Source organism: Eublepharis macularius, chromosome 5, assembly GCF_028583425.1.
Source record: "Eublepharis macularius isolate TG4126 chromosome 5, MPM_Emac_v1.0, whole genome shotgun sequence".
In the NCBI taxonomy this organism is placed as follows: domain Eukaryota; kingdom Metazoa; phylum Chordata; class Lepidosauria; order Squamata; family Eublepharidae; genus Eublepharis; species Eublepharis macularius.
Window position 1 is genome coordinate 37422095 of NC_072794.1, and position 27223 is coordinate 37449317.

Here is a 27223-nt window from a genome sequence, read left to right on the forward strand (position 1 = left end):
ACCTCACAGGGTGATGGTATCATAATAGCATACTTTGTAAAACACTCTGAGTGGGTGTTAAGTTGTCATGAAGGGTGGTATATAAATTGAATGTTATTATAATTATTATTACTGGCATCACAGCTATGGGGGCAAGACAGATTAGATGAAAGCCAGTTTGGTGTAGTGGCTAAGGGCATGGGGTGCTAATCTGGAGAGCCAGGTTTGATTCTCCACTCCTCCACTTGAAGCCAGCTGGGTGACCTTGGGCTAGTCACAGTTCTCTGGAGCTCTCTCAGCCCCATCCACCTCACAGGGTGTTTTGTGGTGGGGATAATAATGGCATACTTTGTAAACTTCTCTGAGTGGGCACTAAGTTGTCCTGAAAGGTGGTATATAAATCAAATGTTGTTGTTGTTGTTGTGGGAAGCAATCAGTAAATGGAAATTCTCCAAATGTATAACACTTGGTGTAGTGTTTGGTGAAGTGGTTAAGAGCAGCAGGACTCTAATCTGGAGAACTGGGTTTTATTCCCTGCTCTTCCACTCAAAGCCAGCTAGGTGACTTTGGGTCAATCACAGCTTCTTGGAGTTACCTCAGCCCCACCCACCTTACAAGGTGATTGTAGTGAGGAGGATAATAGCACACTTTGTAAACCACCCTGAGTGAGCGTTAAGTTGCCCTGAAGGTGGTATATAAAACAAATGTTGTTGTTGTTGTTGTTATGTTTAAGGACTGCCCTGCACATTGCAGTTTCAAGGTCAATAGGCAACTTTGTACAGTGTTTGCAACTGTCCCACATGGTGTATTTATAGTGCCATATTGGAACTATGCTGCCATATTGGAACCTAACAGATGACAAATAACATACAAGAGAACTGTTCTACATAAAACAAGACAAATAACTAACACAATTGCTCATTGTGAGAAGACAGCCATATGGATAGAATGGTTTGAGTTCATTCTGTAGTACTCTTCCTCAGCCTTGTGGATTATGTTTTGCTTCAGTATTTTCTACTATGTCTTGGATCCTTGTTAATTCTATGTCTTTAAACTTGTATATGTTTACTTTAAGGTATTGTATTGAATGTAATTACTTGATACTGATTGTATTAACCTCATACTGTGTAATCCGCCTTGAGTCTCAGTGAGAAAGGCGGACTATAAATGACGTAAATAAAAAAAAATGGAATAGAGGTGGGCACGAACAGTGAAAAATCTGAACCATGCAGTTCATGGTGTTTTCTCAAACCAGGAACCAGGAACTTCCATGAACTGGGGCAAGTGCATGAACCAGTTTGTGGACCGTGGTTCATGGGGTTTAAATGCTTCTTTCCAGCCACTTAGCAGAAGAAGGGAAAGGGGCATTTAAACCTCCAGATCAGCTGTTTGTCAGAGAGATCCCTGACAAGCAGCTGATCGTTTAAACAGCGAGGCTGTTTAAATGGTCGCTTGGAGAGGCGGGGAAATGGCCATTTAAAGAGCTGGTGGGCTTGGCTGGCCAGCCAGGAACTCCTGGCCAGCCAGCCAAGCCCCACCCACAGTTTAAATGGCTATTTCCCCGCCACTCCAAGTGGGAGTTTCGGCCGGCCAGCCAAGCCCCACTGTTTAAATGGCCATTTCCCCACTATTCGGAGCAGTGGGGAAATGGCCATTTAAACTGTGGGTGGGGCTTGGCTGGCCGGCCAGGAACTACCGGCTGGCCAGCCAAGCCTCACCTGCTCTTTAAAGCAGTCAGGAAATGGCCATTTAAACTGTGGGTGGGGCTTCGCTGGCTGGCCGGGAACTACCGGCAGGCCAGCCAAGCCTCACCTGCTCTTTAAATGGGCATTTCCCTGCCACTCAGAGCAGGGGATCTTCCCGACGAGCAGCTGATCCACGGGTTTAAATGCCCCTTTCCGTGTCGCTTTGCAGGGGCATGGAAAGAGGCACTGCTGTTTATAACAAACCAAACGAACCAGTAAAATTAATGGAAGTTCGTGGAAACAAGCTTCCATGAACCGCTGGTTCGTGAACCATGAACCGAGCTGGTTCATGGGTTTTTTTGGTTCATATTCCAGTTCATGCCCATCTCTAGTGTTGAAACAAAATTCTCAAAGACAGCTGGAAGTGCCCAGGTTTTATCATTGTTGTAAAATATTTATTCTAAATAAACGCAATCTGAATTCTGAAAAAAGAGATATGTTCCTGGCTGCTACAGAAGTTTTCCATGGGGTCAGCCATGGCTTTGACATGCAGAGTAAGAGAATACATAGCTTCCACAAGTAGCAGTTAAGTAGCATAGAACAGAATAGTGGCAATGTCCCACTATTCAGGGCCATATGGAGCAGTTGTTGCACTGAATCATCAATGCTGTAAGGTCTGGCAATTGACCTTGTTTAGAAGAACCCCATATAGTCTCAGTTGAAATAAGAAGTCTTGGTGATTAAGTTGCCAATTGCCCCGAGCTTGAAGATTTTAAAGAGAAAGTGGGACACTATGAGGAAAAGAGACCCAGGGGACTAAGAAAAGAGAGTCACCTATGAACTCAAAGGGAAAGTGATGCACTAGGATCTTGGGAGAGGAGGAAAGAGAAGAGAGACCTCAGGGATAGGAAATTCAGAAAGGTATTTGAGAAACAGGCAGGTGTGAGATCAACACTAAACTGGTTTAACAACCATTTGTTCTTGCAAAAAAAATTCTGAATATAGTAGTTCTTAGAAGAGGATAGGCAAAGAATTCTCAGCACTCTCCACAAACTAGGATTCCCAGAGTTCTTTGGGGTATAAAACCAATTTGTTTGTAGTTCAAAAATCCCCTAAGGATTTGTCTCACTATTAGAATGCTTTCCTTAGCTGTCTTCTAGAATTTCCTTAGCTCCTGAATATATTCCTGGGACCTTGCCTTGCAACAACACTGAACAGGGCTTTTCTTTATAAGATATATCTCCCCAAATCACTATGTTGTTTGGCTCTGGAATAGTAAACTGTTTTGTATTTTGACCTATGCTGTTTTCAGGAGCTTTTAAAACATTCTGCATCCATTAATGTCTCTTGTGCTTTCTGCATGCCCAAGTTGTAGCAAAGGCTGCTGCCAGACTGGATAACAAGTTCTTCCCATAGCATTCTTTGTTGTCTCCTAAAGAACCCAGTTCTTGGTTAATCCATCTCTGTCTATCACTGCTCCTTTGTTTAATGTTTTTAAAAGCTCATGCATTCCAACAGCTTCAGTTGGTGTGGGACTAGATTAATCCCTCCGTATCCTGCTTAAGTCAGGACCAATGTTTAATCTGACCCACAATACTATATAAGGCTAGCTTTTGTGTTATTTATGTCTATATGTCTCCTTTTCTGTATTTTTTGTGTGTTTTCAGCTCTATTTCTTCCTCCTCTGTCACCTCATTCTAAAAAGCTTTCAAAAACAACAACAGCAGAAAGTGCAAGTGTTTCCTCTGGTGTGCTTCCCTCTGAGCCCAACATGCAACCGTGGTGCAGGTCAGCTCACCAACTTGAAGAGCAGTGTCTTATCTTATTTTTTATTTAACTAAGACCACTGCAAGACAACTACTCACTAAGACAACTCCAATTAAGACAGTTATTGATGGGATTAAAATGCCTCAAATAAATAAATATGCACTTGAAAATTATGCAACAATCATAGCATAGAAATTTTTAAAGAACAAGAGGGGAAACTGGGATGCCACAAATTTTGCATTGAAGGTGTTTGACTGTGTCAGCCGGACATAAGCCAATCACTACATCTGTTTGGCACCAAACAACTTAAACACCTGCTGGACAGGCTTGCACTGGGCTTTTGCACATCGGCACATGTACAGAAATGCTATTGATCCAAACAGGTCAGCACGGGTTAATGTTGTCAAGGACTAAAATGAACATTAAATAGTAGATTTTTAAAAGACAGCATCTAGTTATGATTGATTTATATGTTCTATGACTGATCTAATCATCTAAGCAATTGGATGCTTAGTGGAACAGTGGCCTAGCAAGGGGGAATGGGAAATGGAACTCTATTAGACTGTGTGAGAATGTGCATGGGTGAAAAACAATTGCACAGTACTGTACTGCTAGGAAGAAATAGTTCAACCAACCTGCTGAAGAGTCTACCAAAAAATCACCTCTTTGTTCATGTCTGGTAATCACAGCATACACAAGCCCAATCAGTAAGTGTCTTGAGATTCCCCAGGAGAGAGGCCAGTAGCACCTCTAAGACTAACCAATTTTATTGTAGCATAAGATTTCGAGAATCACGTTCTCTTCGTCAGATGCATGGAGGGCAGAAGGAAACTCCATGCATCTGACGAAGAGAACGTGATTCTTGAAAGCTTATGCTACAATAAAATTGGTTAGTCTTAAAGGTGCTACTGGACTCTTTTTGATTTTGCTACCACAGACTAACACGGCTAACTCCTCTTGATCTAGGCCCAGGAGAGAGGGATCTTCTTTCTTTTTTCTCCCTCTGTCACTAATTGGAGCTTCTCTGTCACTTCTCACTTCTCTCTCCTTTCTCTTTTCTTCAAGATTTTTTTTCATCCCTTACCAATGGCTGGTTTCCACCATTAGTATTTTGTCCCAGTGCCATGATCTCATCCAATTAGGCCTTCAAAGTAGATTGATGCAGATCTCACCTAATTAGGCCACAGTACTCAACTTCCCAGACTGTCATTGCAATCCTAAGAAGAGTTGTACCCTTCTAAGGCCACTGAAGTCAATGGACTTAGAATGGTGTAACTCTGCTTAGGAATGCACAGAGTAAGTCCCAGTAGTTGGAGGCCAACCCTAGGAACTGAAGGCCACCTGGCTGACGTGTTACATCTTGTGCTAAGCAACGTTGCCTTGCCTGTCTGAGTCACTGGTCTTGGTAAGCATTCCACAGCTGTGGTGGTGGCAACATCTGTTTGGGAGACAATGAAGGTTAGTTAATGTCAACTGTGAGACCATATGGAACCCAGGATGATGACGAACCACTTATGATCAGCAACCAGCTAATAGGAGGTGGAGGAAAAGGCTCAATTATGACCCTCTTTGCACTGCTTTCCTGATAAATATTTGTGCCTCAGCAACTGCATTTAGTTAAAATAAAACATTAGGTTCAAGGATCTCCTCTCTTTCCTTGGCTGATGTTCTTCCAGTTGACCCATATCCAGGTAACTGAACAGTCACCAACTTTACAGGATTCATTTAATCTTTCCATATTTAAATTGTAGCTAGATAACGAAGCCAGTACATTTTTAGGTGAACAGCAATCGAAGTATGCAAGAAACCTAAGAGCTCATCCGCGCAGCCCGTAACTCATTGTTCCTAATTACTTTCATTAAATAAATCAATGGTAACGAGCCATATACATCATCTGCTAAAGCAGAGTAATTCTTCTACCAACAGTCGTCAATGGCTGAAACCTTTTTGCAAGCATTCCCAGTCAAATATCCTCGCAAGCATCTCCCTCATTGCTGCAGTGTGGTTGCCTTGGTAATCTGCTCAAGGTATGATTAGATGAACCTGGTTAGCTCAAAGGCAGAAGGCCAGTGTTCGCCCAGCAAGGAGCCATTGAAGCTGACTCTTTGTGCAAATATGCTTTAAATGCTGATCCACTGGGGACGTGGAGTACTCAGAACCCATGAGGGTGGTCTTGTCTGTTATCTTTCATTGTGAAAGATGCATAGGATAGGGAGTTGCTTCACGTTATAATTGTAAGCATATAGAGTACAGGACTACATTACCTGAAAAAGGGAAGGAAACATTTTGATCTATTTTTAAATGAATAATATATCCTTTCATAATCACAATATTCTTTTACTGATTGTTCTCTTTTTTATTGTACTAGACAGCTATAGCCAGAGATTTTACAGGTTATATATGTATATACACAAATATACGTACTTTGGCTTTCCTCGACTCTGATGTTCCAGGCTGTTTATTCCTCTCTACCCATTATCTCGCCTACTTTTACCTTCCATTGTAGACTTAATATGAGCATGACTAAAATCACCTGGACCTCATATATCTGAAGGACTATGATGATTAGAGATGGGCACGATCCACATTACGAACGTAAAAAACCCACAAAAATGGTGATCGCGTGATCGTGACCCGGTGGATCATGATCGTCCATGGCCAATGATACAGAGGTCGGGAGAGGCCTGGATCGGGGCATTCGGCCTCGATTCGAGGGATCCAGACACTCAGGTGCCAGCAATCTATTCCCCTGGCAACGGAGCCAGGGGAATGCCTGAGCTCTGTCTGCCCTCCTTCTGTTGCCCTGGAAACCCAAATGGAAGCCCAGCTTTCCTTGATCAGCAGGGCTTCCTTCCAACCATGGAGCAGCAAAGCAGTCACAAGTTGGGAAAAGACACCCGGGGAAGGAGGGGGAAGGGGGTGTTCTGTAGCCTTGGGCACTCCAATCTCATCCCTGCAAACCCTGATAGGCAGCTCTGACAGCCAAACACAGACCTCCTGTGTTGCTGAATGGGACCCATGCTTATAAATAGCCTTGGACTCCCAGGCTGGGTTTCACAATCCACGATCCAGGTTCGGGAACGGGACATGTTCTCTGGTTCTGTAATTTTTTTTGGTTCGTGCCCATGTCTAATGATGATCTCACTTAGGAATAGACTAGGGATGCCCAGCCAGAAATTTAGTAAAAAATATTGACTTGAACCACTCCCAGTCTGTAAATACAGTAAAATCTAAATGCAAACAAAACTATTTCATACATTCAAGAGTGTCCAGAAACCTCATCTGATCCTTTATTCTAATGCCTCAGAGACTCTCTCTACACGAAATACCTTGGCGTGTGTTTGTCAAGTGTAGGAAGATGCAATGTTAGCTGGGAAGAGTAGTTTAAAAAGACAGAGCTGGCAGAGATTGCTACCCAGACAGTTTGTTAATTTCATCTTCACCTGCCAGAAGGCTCTGTCAATTTCACCTTACCAGTCTAAATTGTGTGGGATCACAACCAGAGGGCAATGAGGAATGGAAATGGGCTGCAGCTGCCTTTTAGAGCTGGACTTGGACCTGGAAAGGTTATAATGGGCTGAAGTTTCCCTTCCGGTATTTCACAGTCCCTTCACACAGCTCCAGTGTGAAAGGCAAAGGCCGGCTCTGTCTTTCTAGCCTTCCTGGCTAACATTGCATCTCCTGACATGTGTTCTTCACATGTCAGATGTCTCGTGTAGAGAGACTCACTGTCTGCTTTCATTTTCCCAAGCAGCAGGAGGCAGCAGGGCAGTGAATACCTGACAGGAATGTTGTCTAACCCAAATGGTTATCCAGTTTTTCTACCATACAGAATCTTCTTGATTGGCATTTCTGCCTATCCAGTGTGAGAATAACAGGCAAAAGCATCAGATTTCCCCTAGAGAGACTTAAGAGATACAACAGAGATCTGGTACTGAAGAAATAGGGATTCTCTATCAACTACCAGTTCACAACCTACTTGTTGGTGACAACCTTGGGAGCAGATTACACATGATTTTGCATGTACCATTTTGGTGTGACCATTACCTCCCAACACATTTCTACCACCTTTACCTCCAGCATAAACAACATAGTTACAGGGGTGGGGGGAATCCTTCACATTTGCAACAGAGCAACTTGCAAGCATAATCATGTTACCTGATGAGTCATGGGGTTAGTTCTTGCCATCACAATAAACCTACTAGCTGCACATTCACAAAAAGCAGGAAAGATCTCCATGTTAGTAATTTTGAAGTGCACTCAGGGCTGGCTCTTCTGTAGAGGCAGGGCGGGCGGCTGCCACAGGTGCTTCTTTCTGAAGGAGGCGCTGTGTGCCGTCCCTGGCCCCACCCCTGACAACACCTCAGCCCAAACTAGCACCAGTGGAGCAGTGAGCGATGGGCCCACAGGCCACGCAGCGCAGAAACAACCAGGCTGTGCCTGTTGCTTCGTGCCGTGCTTTTGCGCCCCCCCCAGCCCTCCCTGGCCAGCACCAGCATGGCAGCACTGCATCCGCCAATCCCATCCCTGGCCCTCCACGTTGTGTCTGTGTCCACACTGGAGCCTCATCACGCTGCACTCTCATTGGCGCATGGGAGGCCTTGTGTCCTGGTGTGCACGTGGTGGAGGCTCTGGGACGCAGACGCAGCCCCGCTCCAAGCAGAAGCTAGCACTGGCCTCTTGTACTGAACAGCAGCACAAAGCGCTGAGGTCAGGCAGGGAAAGGCTGCAGGTGAATTGGAGTTGCAAGAGACGTGACCTGCCCGCAATGTGGGGCCTGGCGTGGGGATCAGGTACAGCACAGTGTGTGCATATTTAGAAAGCTTATTATCTGTCTGTTTTGCAGCCCAGGGCTGAACTAGCAGAATGATTCTGCTCCTGATGTAATAAACAGTTTGTAAAGCATTTCTGGAAACTCCCATTCACATTCAGTGTACAGGTGGAACCATGCAAGATGTATGGGATTTCCATCCTTCCTTCATATTTTCCCTTGCATTCCTGCTGTACAAAAGGATGAATGTGCTAAAAACAAATTTCAGCCATGTAGAATGACACCTTAATGTCAACCTGAATAGGAGCTCTCTTGGTGATTCACAGCAAAAGAAGAATCCAGGCAAAGTAAATTTCCAAGAACAGTTTTATGAAAACACACACACATAGCTGACATCCTCCTCCTCCAGTTCTAATCACCTGACATTCCCATTTTCATCCTGCCAGGAAAAAAAAGGCATGCAATTGGAAGGGGTGTGTGTTTGGGCAAACTTCTCTATTTATAGTCTTTAGAGTGTTTAAATCATGGTGGGTGACAAGATGCTGCTCCCCCAGTTTGCTCAAAGGAGAGACAGGCAGACCTTTTAAAACCTGGACTTTCCTAAAGCTTTGGTTGCCAACAGCCAGGAGGCAGTAGCAGAGTATAAATTAGTGCTGGCCTGGCTTGATGAGAGTTTGAAGGCCCCGGCCAGCCTCTGACCCATCCTTGGAGTCCCTGATCAGGGCTACTGAGAGGAGGAGACTAGAGGGTTTTTTTTTGTTTTGCTGTAAGCTGTTTGGCAAAAGAACTGGAGCAATATCATCTCTACAAGAAGCAGGTTCAAAAGAGTGGAAGAACATGGGAAGAGTTCTGTCTTTACATGAGAAGAGTAATGCCCATTTAGAAACCTACAAGGCCAAGGATTACTTTGTGTGCTGTAGGTGTGATGAGGGTTTTCAATAAGTTTTAAAAGATGCGACTGACATTGCAAAGGAGCTAGAAATGATACCAGAATTTGAGACAGAAGTTAGAAAAAAGAGAACGAAATGGCCGTTTGGGTATGAGACCCTAGACGTGGCACCACAAGATCCAAAGGGGAAATTTAAAGTAGATTTCTATAGTGTTGTCTTAGACATGGCCATACAGTCTGTTGAAGAGAGATTTCAACAGCTACAAGAATTTAATTCCCTATTTGGCTTCCTGTATGATATATATAGTCTCAACCAAAATACTACTGAAGATGTACTTAAGGCCTACAAGAATTTGGAAACCTCATTGACACATAATGGAAACAAAGATATTGATGCTGACGACCTGTGTGATGAACGTAGAGCAGTAGCTCGAAAACTTCCAGGGTATATGACACCAAAAGAAGTACTTCTCTTCCGACTGAAACAACAAACCCTGAATAGCTTTCCTAATGTGCCCTAATAGCTTTCCTAATGTGATCCTTCTTACACTTCCAGTGTCAGTGGCAAGTGGTGAACGCATTTCTCAAAACTCAAACTTATAAAGACATACCTGCACTCCACAGTGCTGCAAGAGACACTAATTGGTTTGTCAACTATCTCGATTGAACATACTGAAGCATCAGCACTTGACCTGAAGGGATTGGTGAGAACATTTGCAAAAGAAAAGGCACGCAAAGTAAGATTTTGACGTGCCTGAAATGAAAACATGCAAGAGACATAATTTAGACATCACAATTCACAGGTGTATTCAGAGTTATTTATTATTTGTTTTCTGTTTCCTATTTGAGAAAGAAAAACAAAGATTGTTGTTATTTATTCTCACACTTATTTAAAAATTAAAAATTAAATTAAGAAATAAAAATTAAATTAAAAATGTAAAAAGTTTCAAATTTTGTGATTTTCATTTTTCCTACATTTCTTCTGTTTTTTACAATTGGTTAGCGGGGGGGGGGAGGCACCAGAAACCCTGGCACCGGCCCTGAGTGCACTGCGTCATAATACTGTGCAGGAGTAGAAGTATCACAGGCACAAAACAGCATGGCTTAGCATTTAAGTCGGACATCAAGATGACAAAGGGGATTGACTTGATCCAAATAAGTTTGGCTGGCAATCGTGCTCCCATCAAAGTTCTTGGCATTCCTGATGAAGGATCAGACCATCTTTCTATGCAGGAGAGGTCTCTTGGATATTTCTATTGAACTTAAAATAATCACTGCAGCTCTGGGTGCAGGAATACCTGGCGTACATGAGTCTGCTGGTTCCCATGTGAAACACAGGTGACGGCTGCCTTCCGGACCCTGCAGACTTACTCTGCCTCCCCCATACCTTACTTTCCTGCTCACTGCTGTTTGAGCATTTTTTCCCTCTGACTAGGCTGTGATTTAGGAAGTCAGTTGTGCTAACAGAAAAATGCTAACAGAAATGAAGCAAGTAAGGAGGAGAGAAAATGTTGACTTCCCTTCAGCTGTGCACTCCATTTCCGTAATGAAACTGATCCTTCTCTGTTTAAGGATCTCAGCATTGAGATTATGCAGTTATTATTTGTTTGTGTTATTTATAGTCCATCTTTCTCACAATGTACGTCAACACCATCAATACAAAGCAGAAATCTGAAACAAGCACAAATATTAAATGTTGTGTGTTAAAGAATGCAGAAAATAGCATTCTGTACGTAAGAAGAAATATAATTCAATCGGATCAAGAAAATACATGCGGTAACAGATAATACACGCCTGCACAGCTGTATAGTCCACACTCCCATTTCCTTTATTAAAGCATCTTTGGAACCATTCTATTATAATTCAGCCCTATTTCTTTTTTAAAATGCCCTCCTAAACAATTCTGGTTTGCACGGTTATGCACCCCAATCCAGGTGAAGAAGGAAGCAAAAACTCACACATTGCTGAATTATTACCTTCTTTATACTTGGGAGTTCTCTAATAAAGCAGAGTTTTTGCTTAATATTTACAGGATTTAAGGGCTTCCCATCCTGTGATAAGACTCTTGAGGTAGGAATCTATTTTATTCAGTGATTTATTAGATTATTATTTATGACCTCCTTTTCTCCCTAACTGGGACCAAAAGGGCCTTATAAGATTGTTTTCCTTTCCTCCATTTTACCCTCACAACAACAATCCTGTAAGGTAGGTTAAACTGAGAGACAGTTTAGGTAGCACTAACTAGACCCCTACCTCACATGGCCAATGGCCCAAAGCCTCCGTTTGTCTCCAGAGAAGCTCCAGAACTCCAGAAAGCAGGCCACACCAGCAATTCACCTGCTCCTGCTAGAAGTTGTAGTTTCTAGGCAGATTCCAGAGAGTACAAACTCTACTCTATCCCTCCCCAGAGTTTTTAGTTGCTATAAGCAGTCAGGAGAGTGGTGAATATATACAAGCTTGCATTCTGTAAGCAATTGTACTAATAGACAATAATGTGATCAATCGTCTTTTTCTTTCCTTTTCCTTAACCATATGGCTGATTTTTTAATAAAGAATAAAATGTCAGCCTGCACAGCTTACTTACTTACCCCTGTGCCAATAAATTAATTGAACACATGCTAATAAGTAATAAATACCCCTTTGTGCCGACATATTGGATTTATGTTTGTTTGGCAAGTCAGAGCAAGCAATTACAAACACAATTGTGTTTTGTTTTATTTAAAGGAGCGCATTTTTTTCTTTTGATTTTTATTATGGAAAGAATAATGGTTTTTTATCTGCTCCCCAAAATAAGGATTGTAAGAAAAGTAATGATGATCATTTTTTTTTAAACGGCTATTACTTTATTTTCTACTTGAAATTGCCCCCCTCAAAAAATCTGGAAAACTATAATTCACAAAATAGAGGTATTACAAAACAGCAAAAAATCATTACCTTGACCCTTAGCACTGTCAAATTTGTCCCAAGGAAAATTCAAGCAGCCAGCAACCCCCACATCATGTCCATCAGGAATTTGTGAAACTGTCAGTTGACTCACAACTAGACTTGGGCACGAATGTGGGTGGGGGGACGAACACGCTATTCATTGCTCGTTACTGTCGACGAACACAGAGAGACAAACAGTAACTAACTAACAGTAACTAACATGCCCCGTTAATGAACATGTCCGTTGTTTGTGGGGGCCAGAACAGCCCCCGCTGGAATTAGAGAGCCCATATTCACAGGGAGTGTTCAGCAGGCTCTTCTCCAGCGATCACCCAAGTTTGGTCAAGGTTGTAATACGGATCTTGGAGTTATACATTCCCAAATCTGATGCCCCCAGGAAACTCCCATTCGATACAATTGGAGCCACCAGTTGACTTTGGCCCCATGTAAAAGTTGTGGACTCGAAGGTGGGCCACCTCCCCTCTAGGGAGTGGCAGGTTTGGCAGTTCACCGGCAGCACCCCTGCTACTTTCCACCAAGGCATTAATGTGGTTTCTGTTGGCAGCTGCTGGGCCTGGCGGGTTGGGGGAGGTGGAGGTGGGCCACCTCCCCTCTAGGAGGTGGGAGGTGTGGCCACTTGCTGCCAGCACCCCCTATGTGCTGACCCCAGGCCTCGCAGAGGCTACTTTCCGCCAAGTCCAGAATGTGGGTCAGGTTGGTGGCCGCTGTGCCTGGCGGGCTGGAGGAGGTGGTGAGGATATCAGTGCTAGGAGGCAACACATCTATGCTGCGTTCGTTGGTCCTTCCAGGCAATTGGTTGCCCACTGCGTAAAACAGGATGCTGGATGAGAATGGACCATGGGCCTGATTCAGCCAGGCATCTCCTATAGCACTCTCCTCCAAACAGAAACAGCATATGATCTGAGGTGTAAGGCATGCTAAGCAATTTCTTTTTGACTGGTGGCTCTAGAAATATTTTACTGAACATATCATAAATGGGTGGAGGGGGGAGGTGGTGTCGTTCTGTTTGTAAGAAAGAGAAGGAATCTGTTCAATGAATATTTGGGGGTGTTTTGTTTTTTAAAAAATGCATCACTATCTCCTATGCATTGTGAAAAGGCAAAAGTCTGCTGGTAATCGGTCTTTAAATGTGATCTTTCAGGAAGAAGGTTTCTTTCTCAGTTCCTCCAATTGATTACTTTCTATCATCCAAACCTATGTGCACCATATATTTAGATTGTGCCAGTTTTATTATGACCCCTGACCATCTGTGACATGGTCAGACTGTTATGGTCAATGGACTAGAGACTGGATGTGGTTGCTAGGTTGCCAACCAAATGGGAGACGGAGACTTGGCAAAACGGCTTTACGTGATGCCCCAACACCACTTCTGGCTGTGTAAACTGAAGTGATGCCACCCTGTTAGACAACACTCCAGGATTTCCCAGAAACTGTGATTAAAAACCCTAGAGGTAGGGGAAAACTATCGAGGGTCATACAATATGGTGACTTCAGTTCTGGATGTGCATCCAGAAGTGGTGCAGTGTGATACCATTTCACTTCCTTTCACGCCCTCCTTGCAGTTCCAAGATGGGCAAACTGGCCACTCTAGTAGTCCTTGAAAATGGATATTGGCCTTCTCTGTTCAATAGTATTCCTTACTTGAAAGTTAATCCTGCCCAAATATTAACCCTGTAGTAGATGGCAGCCTCCTTCAGCCTACCCTCATTATAAACTAGGAGTTTATTGGCTTGGTTAATGACAATAAATGATAACTGAACTATGCCATATGGCCTACCTCGCCTTTAATTTTAGTATACCTGAACTGTGTTAGTATTTCACAGAACCTTTTGTAAGCTACCCAGGCAACCAATCCTTTTTTTATTCTGTGATTGTTAGCACCTTGCCTTTGATCCAGTCACAGAGTTTGCAAACCTCAGCATCACCAGAAAAGCTCCTTCTAATCTATCGACTCCCACAGCTGATAAATCATGGATCAAACAGACACTTGGATTATAAAGTTTCTGTAGCTCTAAAATAGCCTGTCAATAAGTTAACTGGGTCCTGATTGATGTCTTTATCAACCTCGGTCCTACATTGGTTAAAAAGTGAAATTGTTTACACAAGTGCTACATTTAAACTCTTTAAACCTTTTCTTTCTATTCCATCCTCTGCTGCATCCTCTTCCTAGCACTTGAGAGATGCCAGAAGCAAAGACGTCTAAATTTTAGTGCCTTGTAAATAGTTTTTTAAAAAAACAAAAATTCACCAAAGGCTATAATTCCATAAGTATGTGCAAGACTGTATGCAAAATTGCTGAAATTGTCTTTGTGCAACCAATTTCAATTTTCAGTTCATTTATTGATTAGCAGTTGCTTCAGGTTGTGAGAAAAAGGGAGAGTGTGAGGAATTATTTTGAAATAGTACAAAATTTTGAGCACTTTTTGAGTGTTTACATCTCTTCTTACCTTCATGGCCTCCGTATTTACTAACTACAAACAATCCTGTTAGACTACTTAGTATTATTTAGGTATGTACAGAACCCTCCAAATAAATTTTACTGTCATTATTAAAAGTCTTTTGACTTCCCTCATTATTTCTCAGACATTTCATTTGAAGAGAAACCCCAAAAAATTCACTTCAGATCTCAGTCTATGTGAAATGTTGGTGATGATAAGACATGGGCACGAACCAAAAAAAATTAACGAACCAGCAGTTTGTGGTTCGGTGCTGATGACAATCCCAAGATAGCAAACCGCAACGAACATTTTCCATTGCTGAACCGGTTTGCGGTTCGTGGTTTGTTGTGGGCGGAATGGCCCCCGTGACACTTAGAAAGCCCATATTCCTGGGGAGTCTTTTGCAGGCTCTCCTACAGCCATCAACCAAGTTTGGACAAGATTGCAAAAGGGATCTTAGAGTTATACCCTCTCCAATCCAAGGCCCCCAGGAAACTCCCACAAAAATCCAAGCTGAATTATACTCTCAGTCTCTCTCCCCAAAGGCTAGCAAGTGGCAAGCAAGAGCTTTGTCCCACTCCACTGCTCGCCGAAAGTGAAACCCAGCCTGGGAGTCCATGGCTATTTATAAGCACAGGTCCCATTGAGCAACGCAGGAGGTCTGTGTTTGGCCATCAGAGCTGCCTATCAGGGTTTGCAGGGATGAGATTGGAGTGCCCGTGGCTACAGGACACCCCCTTCCCCCTCCCTCCCCTGGGTGTCTTCTCCCAACTTGTAACCGCTTTGCAACTCCGTGGTTGGAAGGAAGACCTGCCGATCAGGGTAAACTGGGCTTCCATTCGGGTTTCCAGGGTGACAGAAGGAGCGGAGACAGAGTTCAGGCATTCCCCCTGCTCCGTTGCCAGGGGAATTGATTGCTGGCACCTGAGTGTCTGGCTTCCCAAACCGCAACTGAATGCACCAAACCAGGCCTCTTCCGAATGCTGGTTCGTTGGCCGTGGACAATCATGAACTGCCAGATCGCGATCGCGTGATCGCCATTTTCGTGGGTTTTTGAAGTTCGTAATGCGGTTCGTGCCCATCTCTAGCGATGATGATAACCCCTCATACCATTATTCCCACATTCCAAGTTTATTGTGTTAATGTAGCTAATAACAATCAACACAAAATAATTTACATATACAAGCGGGACAAAGAAATCCAATTTGCCCTAAAGCAAAATTTGTGCAATGTTAAAAACTACTAGGAGAAGTATGCATATTAATAAAACTTGACACAAAATTGGCCTAGTATCAAAGATGCCTGCCTTACAAAAAACATTTTTAATTATGTCAAGAATCTAGGTGTTTAAGTAGGGTTGCCAAGTCTCCTGATATTTTCTCTGCTATGGCAGGAGATTTCCTGCTGGCTTCCCATGTTTTCCATTGAATTTTTTTTTTAAATGCCATTGTTACATGCTAGATGACATTACTTCTGTAATTGTTGCTCTAGGAATCATCAGAAACTGTGGTTTTACCATAGAACATCCAGCAATTTTTATAGTTTAAGGCTATAATTCTAAAACCACTTTCCTGGAAGTATGACTCATTGAATAAAATGGGACTTACTTCTGAGCACACCTGCTTAGAATATGTATTTATTTATTTATTTCAAATTTCTATTCTGCTTTCCCCGCAAGCAGGCTCAGGGCGGATAACAACATATTTAAATACAAAATATAATAAAAGCAACATACTAAAATACAATAAAAATCCATACACATTTAAAACAGGATGGTGGACAGCCTTCACAGGGAGGGTTATGATTTTATACACCCCTCTTTTTTTTCAGGCTGGTGGAGGCCCAGCCTCAGCCATATGCCTAGCGGAACAACTCTGTCTTGCAGGCCCGGCGGAAGGATAGGAGGTCCTGCCCGGCCCTGATTTCAGCAGACAGATATTCCACCAGGTGGGAGTCAGGACCAAAAAGGCCCTGGCTCTAATCGAGACTAGGTGGGCCTCCTTGGGACCAGAGACCAGCGGTTTGTCCCCTGATCGGAGTGTCCTCTGAGGAATATATGGGGAGAGACAGTCCCATAGATACGCTGGTCCCAGTCTGCACAGGGCCTCATAGGTCAATACCAGAACCTTGAATCAAGCTTTTTTATTGCTTGAAAAACAAGGTCATGCTACCTGCTTCCCTTTTAACCTAAACCGAGTTACAGGTGATTCCTTAGGCTCTGAGTCAGATAAATGCTTTCTGATCTCTGTTATCTAAGCTACAAGGGGCTGAGAGATAAGAATTTGCCCCAGTGAACCTAAAGATGTTGTGGTTGAGTTAAGATTTAAACTAGACGTTTTCAGCATATTATCTTTTCTTTCTACAGTGTTTAAATTTTACAAATATTTACACAGAATCTGCCAGAAAATGCTACAAGCAGAGATGATGATGTTCAACTTTATGTGTCTCTATGTGTATCAGTATTTGTAGACAGAGGTGTAACATTTAAAGAAAGGAGCAGTGCTTTTGTTAGAAGAGGAGGATTCTACGCTGTCCCTTTCCTCAGGTTTCAGAGGGGGACAAACCGAAGAGTTAGAAAGACAGAGAGGTCAGAGTATCTGTTTACTGTTTACTGCTTTGAGTCTGACTATATTTTGATGTGTACATTGCTGTTCTCAGGACTACCTCCTTATGACATCCTTATCTTCCTGGCTTTGTCATAGCTACCTTCTCCCTTCTCTCCATCTTGCAACCATGGATGCAGGACTTGTTCTGCCATCCATGTCCATCTTTAGATTGCATAGGTAGATAGGATCTCTCTCTCTCTCTCCTTTTTAAATCAGAGTATAGAGTTCCTACAATAAATAACTCTTATTTCCTTTTAAATATAAACAAGCATATGGTTTGTTATTTTCTCTCCTGCACTCATGCCAGCCAGCACAACCAGCTTACACAACCATAATCACGCTTTCACTCCAAACTATATACTCCGCTAAAGGCCCAGATATGGAATCCTTTAATTAAATTTTTGTGGCCAACATATGATTTATTTATCAGCATTGCCTTACATATTGTTGTGGAGGTATAGCACTGTGTAAAAGGTTTAAGGAACATATTAATACAGGGTGTGTTTAATCCATTCCGTCTCTAAGGGGAGCTGTAAGGTATGCCTCCTACTGTTCAGAACTTGGATTTTTTTCTTGTTTTTTTTCCTGTTCCTTCTGTTGTGTTTCTTGTCTGTGTGTAAGTTATAGAAGCTTTGATACTGCTTTTTGCAAACCTGTTGCTGCAGTAAAGTTTACAGAATGCCGCTCAGAATGTATGAAACTATTTTATTCCCCCAGCTCTACTAACACCTGTTTCATCTTCCTCTTTTAGGGAATTGGTATACCAAGACAGGTCTCAGTTGAACATCAGCTGCTAAGAGTCTGATGTACTCAGGCAAGAGTGGAGTTTTTCAGTAGAGAGGAAAGAAAAGAAATGGAATGCTGAGCATTTTGTTGACAATTTGTTGTCACTGAAAAAAAGTCAAAGAAAAGGACGGTCAACTTTTCAACAAGCTATTGACCTTGTGGCTTAAACAACAGCCTGCTGTGTGCTGTGGGCAGTCATTAGTAGATGGTAATGCTTAGTGCCATATCACAACATCCTTCACTTGTTAATTTCTGCAGATAAAGCTGCTGATAAAGACAAAAGAAATGTCAAAGTAATGTTTTCCCCTTCTGGTCAGTTGGCCATCTAAACAGCCAAGATAAGGAATGGGATTAATAAAAGCCAAGCGGCAGAACATATTACAATATTGTATGCTACCATGGTTCACTAGGATAGGGCTATGTGTAAGTTAGATTGAATGAATGACAACCCTAACAGAAAGTCTTGTGGCTGCTATGAAAACGGGCAAAGTTGGCAATGGAAAAAAAACAAGGTTGGGGAAGAAACTGAAAACGGGGGGCAATATTTACCTTCTTGTCTGAGAAAGAAAATCTTCATCTGCTGATTTCCAGATCTATAGGCTGCTTTTGAAGGTACAGGTGCAGGGTTGGATCCTCAAAGTGGTAGTGAGACCGGGTGGATTGGCCTGTGCCAGTCCAAGAATATAGTCCTTGGTGAGCCTCTAAAGTACCTTGTGCAACATAGTCCTAGCCAATTAGTCCAGCTGCTTTGGAGAAGACTGATTTCTAAGAATGCGTTCTTGGGGTTGCATCTTGGCAGTGCACCCTTGGATGTCCAGGCTGAGTCTTCATCCCATGCATGGGATTTTAAATATAATTCTATTCATGCCATGTTTTGCATTTTCATTGTGGCAGGAAACTTTGTGCAAAAAGAAGAAAAGTGCCAATTGGGAAGCTGATATTTCTTGGGATTTCTTTTAAAGCTGATAAACTCCTTTTCCTCCCACAATTTTTTTCTGTCTGTGATCACTTCATGCCCTTAGAAGACAAGGACTAAGAATGAGACTCCCAAGTGGACATCATTTTCATTTTCCATTTGCAAGGTTATAGCACCTGCTGCCTGACTGTAACCAGTGTTAATTGCAGAATTATCAGATGCAGCTTTGACACTCGTTTAAAAATCAACTAACATTTAAAGAACTGTACAGAACAAAGGGAATGAATTTTGTACTCTGCTGTGTTGGCACAGATCCAAAACCTATGTCTGCCATCTATTTCCAATGAATTACTCATGATGATTTATGCTTAGGGGAAATTAAGGGTTGCCAATCAGCCAGTGTTTCCTGGTTAAACCAGGATAACTCTCAAACAATTACAGTTACTGTCAGACCTTTCCCAGGTCTTGCAAGGTTCTGACCTGGTTGACTCAGATCATAGATTTCATCCCATTGCCTCTGACTCCATCAGCTTTTGCCCTGGTCCTTCATCTTCTAACACTTGAATAATCTTACCATTTTTCTGGACTCGGACAAACTCCCACCCTCACCTTCAATTCTCCCAGCCTCACTCAATGGAGCAGCAGGAGAAAAATGGGGGCAGGATTGTGATGTCATAGTCTCCATTTTGTTTTGCTATCATGTGACTGCATGCATGGACAAGGTCTATCTTGAATATTTCTAGAATTAAAACCTCCTGGAGGTAAGGTAGTCTATCTAAACATGAAAAAAGTCAGGAGAGAGCTAAGGTCTGTTTGCAGGACACAAAAAAACACAGTACAAAGGAAATTAATGGAGGAAATAATAATAACTTTCAATTTATACACCACTCTTTAGGACAATTTAACGCTCACTCAGAACGGTTTACAAAATATATTATTATCTTCATGATAGTCACACTGTGAGGTAGGTGGGGCTAAAAGAGCCCAAAGAAGCTGTGACTGACCCAGGGTCACCCAGCTGACTTCAAGCAGAGGAGTAGGGAATCAAACCCGGTTCTCCAGATTAGAGTCATGCTGCTCTTAACCAGTGTGCACACAAAAATATTCGGGTTTCCCGCATCGGGTTTACCCGAAGCGGGAAAAAGCTTTGGCAGCTGTCCGGCAGAGAGGGCCTTCCCTGCGGCCTGTGCCGCGCCGGCACAGCTGGCCAGCAGACAGGGCCTTCCCTGCCACCTCCATGGCTGGCGCGGCTGGCTGACAGGCAGGGCCTTCCCTGCTGCCGGTGCTGTGCTGGCATGGCTGGCCGGCAGACAAGGCCTTCCCTGCCGCTGGCACCATTTCAGCATGGCTGGCCAGCGGAGAGGGCTGCCACCACTCGAGGCCAGCGGGGAGGCAGGAGGGCCTCCTTCTCCAGCCGGGCCAGGTAAGTTGGGGTGGGGAGGAAAGGATGGGAATGGTAAAGTTTAAAGGGCCCTGCCGCTTGTGAAAGGGCCCTTTAAACTTAACTCCCAGGACCTCCGTAGCTTTGCTTCAGGATTTCCGAATTGGGGCCAGCATGCTGGCCCCTATTCAGAAATAACAAAGCTTTCCAAATCGGATACCTGAAGCGCATGCCCCTATTAACCAGTACACCAAATCAACCACAGATGCCATTACAGTGATGCAGCAATTCAAGACTCTATAACATTGCCACAAATGCACTAAATCTTCTGCCCTTCTTTGCTAATTTCCTAGGAGACTTTCTCCAAGAACTTTCCTTCTTTTCTTTTTCTTCTTGGTGCCCCTTCTTGAAAAAAATTGCTTCTCTCTCTTATTTCTTTGCAACCTTTCTAGACTACATCAGCTGGCTTCTTGTTACCAGGCTGCTTTTTCCATTCTCTCTCTCATCTGCAATCCTTTATGCTCTAAGCTCCATTTTCTCTTACAAGTAAACCTATTTTATCCTTTTCTCTTAACTTCCAGTCTCTCTTTAATTCTTAAAACAATCTTTTATGGTGACTCTGCCAGTTACTTCAATCAACTTCAAGAAGTTCTACCTGTTTGAATCTTCTCTGTATGTGTTTTCACCTCTTTCCAAGCATGCAGTGCAACTTCTCTACCTTGCCCCAGAAATGCTAAGCTTTCCTTGCCATATTATATTATCATTACTGGGACTGTTTCACTGAAGGATTACAGATGCAGGTATCCAACCAACTCTTCAGGATAGGTGGTATGGTCTTATGCCCACATTTACACTTTTAGGCACAAAGTGTCCACAAGAATCCAGGCGCAATTTTATGACATATGAGAAAAACATGAAATGCATCGAAATTATTGTCCCAGTTTTAACTTCAATTTTCTTCATCATATTTTCTTTACTTTTCACCTTAGTGACTGTGTCTTTGATGTTGTATGTATTGCTGACCAAGCCTTGTGTAAGACCTTAAAGATTGGCAAAGGTCTGCCTAAATAAATGGAAAGTTGAACCTGAAATTTTCACCGTTGTTGTTCAGTGTTAGTGATAGTGTGGATTCTTTGTTTCTATGTGTACCAATGTCTAGTGGGCAGAAACTATCCCTGATTACTGGGGGAGGACCACTTAAAACATAGAAAGTGATCTCATGACTATTTACAGTTATATTCATTAGTATGGAAGAATTAACTTCATCTGGCTAACTTCAAAGAAACCACATAGATAGCTCTTGAGACTTAAGGCCAAACTACAAGTGACGAATGACACTTGAATGGCAACTGTATTCCTCCCTGTTCACTTGCCCTCCATTTGCTCTCCACTCAATCCACTTGCCGGTCAAGTGTCGTTCGTCACTTGTAGCTTGGCCCTCAATCAAGAAAATGTTTACTGGCTCAAAAAAGACATAATAATGATAATGAACACAATAACTTCATTCTGCTTAGCTTCCAGTGGTGTGTGTTGTGTCTGCACTTTGAACATACTCAGAGGGGTGCCTCTAGAGGCCAGGGGGCAAACTAGTGTAGCCATTCAGGTGACAGAATGATGTCATGTGATGCAGTGATATCATTTCCGGGTGATCATCCCGAAATGACATCACCACATCAAGCATTCTCTAGGAATTCCCCCAATTTCTTGTCTTTACCATAAAAATTGAAGGAATCCCTAGAGCATCACTTGACACAATAATGTCATTTCCAGGTCTTCACCAAGAAGCGATGTTACCACATTGCTCAATGCTCACCCTCTTCTGCTCCACACATTCTTTTTAAAATCAAAAGTTGAGAACCCCACGTAACATACAGGTCCCTGTTTCCATGTGCTAGATCTAGTTGCTTTCAAGGGTGTTTATCCTAAGTAGCAGTTGTTCAGTGAGCAAAATGCAATGATACAACTGGGAGGACTTTTTAAAAGACAAATTGGGTAGCATTTTACAACCCTTGTCATCTTAATAACAATCACATGCTAACATTCTCAGCCTTCATTTGCAATCATTTGATGCTTTCTGTGCACATTCTGTGGACGTAATTAACATGGAAAAGAAATGCTGTTGCTGGTCTCATTGTATTCCACTCTCCCCTTAAGATCTCCCAAAATAGAGGTTTGCTAATTCTCTCATAAAGTTGTTACTCCGTACTGTGGGCACCTGAGCAATAATAGTAAACTGCCTCCTCTCCAATGCACAGATACTCTATTTCAGTAGCAGCATTATCTACATAAATGCTATATTTCAGTTTCCGTTTCCGTTTCACTATATTGCCTACAGCTTCTGGAAGGTCTTTCCTTTCCAGTATGCATAAAACCATACAGAATGTGTGTGAGCCATACCAAATCCACTGCAATAAAATTAAATTGCCAGAGCGTATTTTTCCAGGTGCTGCCATAAAACAGCTAGCTATCCTATACAGTATCGTAGCATAAGGTCATCCAAGGGTTACATACCATATGGTAAAATACAGTAAGATATAGTCCAGCAATGAGCGTCCCTTTTTGTGTAACTTTCAGACTACTTTGTATAATTGAGAACTATGCTGACAGTCCTAGTTCTCCAGTAATTTCATATTAAGTCAATATGTTCCCCTTTTGTATTAGCATTGCCATCTCCCCAACCCCCAATCAGACCTCCTCTGAGTTAAATAATGGCTTTTTAATACTGGATAGACAATGCTTTTAACATGACACTTGCATGCTATACAAACAGCAGTTAATCTTTTCTGATATGTTGTAATCTTCCCTGGTTAACCACCATTTTTAATGAGTTTTAAAATTATTCATTCCAGTGTTCTGTCTTGTAAATAAAAATTATTTCTTCTTTCTGTTTTAACCCTGGCTGACTTGAGATTATTGGCTGAGGGAAAATATCACACATGAAGGAATCTCAAGTGCTTTGGTCATTACCAATGAGCCAAGTTTAAGTATATGGTGGTAGCGTTTATATGGGAAGTAAACTTTCCCTTTCCTCAATCCCTCTGGGCTATAGCTTAGTAAGAGGAAGTAGATAGAAGGAATGATCTGCTTGTCTGGTGGAACTTCTGAAAGAAGAGAGAGGGGACCCTATCTGTATTTGCGTCTGGGCACTCTGCCTGATAATGAAGGTTAGACAGGTGGCATGAGGTGACTGCACTTTATTGCCTCGGAAGCCACCAAACCAGCAAAGGGAGGTTTAGGATGCATGGTAGTGTGAAAGGTGGTTGCCATACCACTGTTACCTAAATGGCTACCCACATCCACCCTCTATCCCCAGGACCATGCCCAGAGTGCAAATCAGTACCAAAAGGATTAACATGTAAATTGGGGTCTATTCTGATATGTACCAGGGTCTCATGAGTGGTACTGCTACTTACAGTAGCTTGATGCCATGAAAAGCTGTGACAGAAAGACAAGCAGCGGGCTGTCTCTTATTCTAACATGATTGCAAAGAATTAAAGGCTCATCACTCAAGTTCGGTAATGAGGTTTTACTACTACTAAACAGACAAACAGTGGAATAGCTACAAGGCATAAATGAGAAAGAATACAATGAAAAACACATAATTAACAAAGAGATGTACACATTCCATGTCCTTATACTTAGCCATAGCCAACAAAATTACACAGATCTCCTAGTTGTGGCGATGTTCCAAATGTTCCTAAATGTGCTGGTGGATGCTGTCTCTGTACTGTAGGTCATCTATACATAAGGTAGATGAGACTAATTAATATGGACACTTGGCACATCTAAATTCTGATAGGGCAATATGGATAGCTATCTTTCTGCTGGGCCTGCAAGACAGAGCTGTTCCACCAGGCATCTAGTGGTGATCGAGGCAGGTTAGACGTCCAACCGACCTCCTGCCATAGGGGGAGGTATTCCCTGCCAACTTTATATCCATATGGTAGCTAGCCACAACATTGGTGCAATATGTGTGCGGCTGTTTTAAACTACTGTTTTATGGCTTGATGAATTTATGTTTTATGCTGCCATGTTTTATTATAGTATTTATTATTTTGTTGTGATCCACTCTGAGCCCACTTTTGGGGAGAGCAGAATATAAATTCAAATAAATAAATAAATTCGGGCTGGGATTGGAAGTTGGGATACTTGGGTATACAGCAGGAAATCAAGGGGTCAGTGACTGACTGAACTTAGATGTGGAAAGGAGATAGAAATCTTGATACCTGTGGATTAGGGTAGGCAGATTCCCTGAATGTGAACCTTATTTATTTATTTTTATTTATTTATTTTCAATTTTTATTCCGCCACCCCCACATTTCCAGCAGGCTCAGGGCAGATTACAAAATGCATAAAGGTTAAAATATATAAAACAGTTGTTATAATTAACAATTATTTGATGGTAAATAGCAATATTCTGCTGAAACACTGTTTGATATGTGGTTCTGAGCAGGATATAATGAAGGAAGTACAATCTTTGTAGCTCTGATGTACTTAATGGATCCAAGTCCTATAATCAAAAAGAGTCCAGTAGCACCTTTAAGACTAACCAACTTTATTGTAGCAATAAAGTTGGTTAGTCTTAAAGGTGCTACTGGACTCTTTCTGATTTTGCTACTACAGACTAACACAGCTAACTCCTCTGGATCTAAGTCCTATAATAAAGTACTTGTGTAAGTTGCAAGGAACAGCAATATTTATCAGACCTGCAGATGTATTGTTTTGCTTGGGGATCCTATTGATATGACTTAAAAGTGATTTGACTAATTATCAGAACTGCAGGTATAAGTTCCTGTGCCCACAAAATGCAGAGAGGGAAGGAAGGAATTGAGACCAGCTGAGTACCTTTGTGCCCAAGCCCGGGTGCTTTTCCTTGCATGGAGAGAAGGAAACCCCAAGCCCTACTTTCAGAGTGTTGCATTCCTCTGTGACTCCATGGTTCCAATATCTTGGGATCATGAACCCAGGATGCATTTAACCCATGGGGAAAGGTGGCATCATGTACTGGATACTCCCCATTCCTTCAAAAAACACTATTGTGTTAAGAGGCAGGATTGCCATCTGGGTATCAGTTTTCCTGTGGCCAAACACTTGCTCCAGGTAGTAATATTTTAATTCAGTGCCTTAGTGTATTATATCAAGATAAACACTGTGTTGTTACACAGTTGCTGCAAGTTTGCAGCAAAAATCAGCTGTAAAAGACATTAATTGGCTAGTGTCTGTAATGTTACTAACTCATATGCTCCTTTCTCCAAGTCATTTTTGCTACAAATGGGGTTTTCTACCAATTTTTAAAAAGAGTGTGGGTACATTTTTAATAAGGTAAACAATCAATGTACAAATTAATAAGGGGGTATATCTGTAAATTCTTTAACAAAAGGCAGACAGCCCACCTGAAACAAGATGGATGACTGATTCAGTTTTGAAATTGTTGATATGTATATATTTAGCTCAGTTGCTAAGCTAGGATGACACCAGGGGGTGAAGTGAAGATCCCACTGTCTTTCTACTGTATAAATTTTACATCATCTTTCCCTCAAAGACACTGGGGAAGTAACACAAAATAAGTGGTAAAACTTCTTAACACTTCTCCTAACATAAAAGGGAACACCCAGTTCAAAGTAAGACCCCCAAAGTCCATTCAGCCATTTAGAAGGAGATTAAGTTAATCCTGAAGGCATTAAATTATCCTGAAGGGTGGTATATAAATTGAATGTTGTTGTTGTTATTTATTATTAGCTTGAGCAAGTGACCCTTGGGAAAGGATGGAAGAAAACATTATCCATCTGTGGGAGGAAGATGAAAACGCATATTATTTAAGTGGAAAAGACATGCTGAGTGGAGTTGCCAAGATGTCATCCAAAGAATCATATTGCACATTTAAAGTGGGTAGTGTATTGCTCTGCAGTAGAAGAGCAAAATTTGAATCTGGTAGCATCTTAAAGACCAATGAGATTTTTCAGGGTATGAGCTTTTGACAGTCAAAGCTCCCTTCTTCGGCAAACTATATACCCTGGAAATCTTGTTGGTCTTTAAGGTGCTACTGGACTCAAATCTTGCTCTTCCATTGGGCATTTAATTTCCCCAGCACAAGGGGAAATTGCCTGCTCATTCCTGCTTTGGGTCTTGTTCCTCTTCCATTTGTATTATATTGAAGCATACTACATACAAGGCAGGCAAATAATAGCACACAACAGGATTAAAAAAAGACTGAGCAGCTACTTCAATTTCTGCTTCCTTGGAATTTCTGCTTTCTTAAAGCAGAGAGAGCAGAGAAACTGTGTGATGCTGTGGCCCTAGACCACAAACCCACCCTGTCAGTCGAGTTGAGTGTTGGACTCATTTTTAGATACAAAACTCTACTCCCCCCCCAATAACACAGCTCTTTGCATTTAGCTATTACCACCAGCCTCACAGAACAGCATACCATTCATTGATTGAGCAATAAAAGTTTTCTGAAAGAGATAATCATTTTCCTTGTTCTGTTTTAGCTTTGTATGTAGAAATTTGTAGGAAGTTACTTGTACCAAGAAAGCTGCTTAGTGAGGAAATGGGAAGAAAAATGATCTCCAAACATACAGGCCTAAGGAGAGCTTAATTAAAGTTAATTGATGCTACTTTGAAGTATATTTCACTCCCTTGCTGATGCTTCTTAGAGGTTCCTGCTGTGTCAATACAGCAGATATGGAAAAGGAGTGTCTCTTTGCCCTCCTCTTGCTTCCTAGACCACAAATCCCGAATATGTTAAACACATTGATTTATTTTGAATGAAAACAGGGATATAGTGTTGCCATCAGATGCACAGCATCTTCTCATCCCTCATTAAGATAGGCTTTGATTTAAACTATCCCAACAGGGAAGAAGCACTCCCAACCTTTCTGTCTCCTTTTCAAAGTCTTCACTGTACCAATGTATCTTAAATCACTGTAACATGCAAAAACAAATTCTCTTTGAAGGGGAAAGAAAGGGCTTTCTCTCCTAAAATTTTATATTCTCACTGAAGTCAGTAACATAGAAGAATTTCTACTGAAGTCTGCTCTGCACTACCACACTATAGCA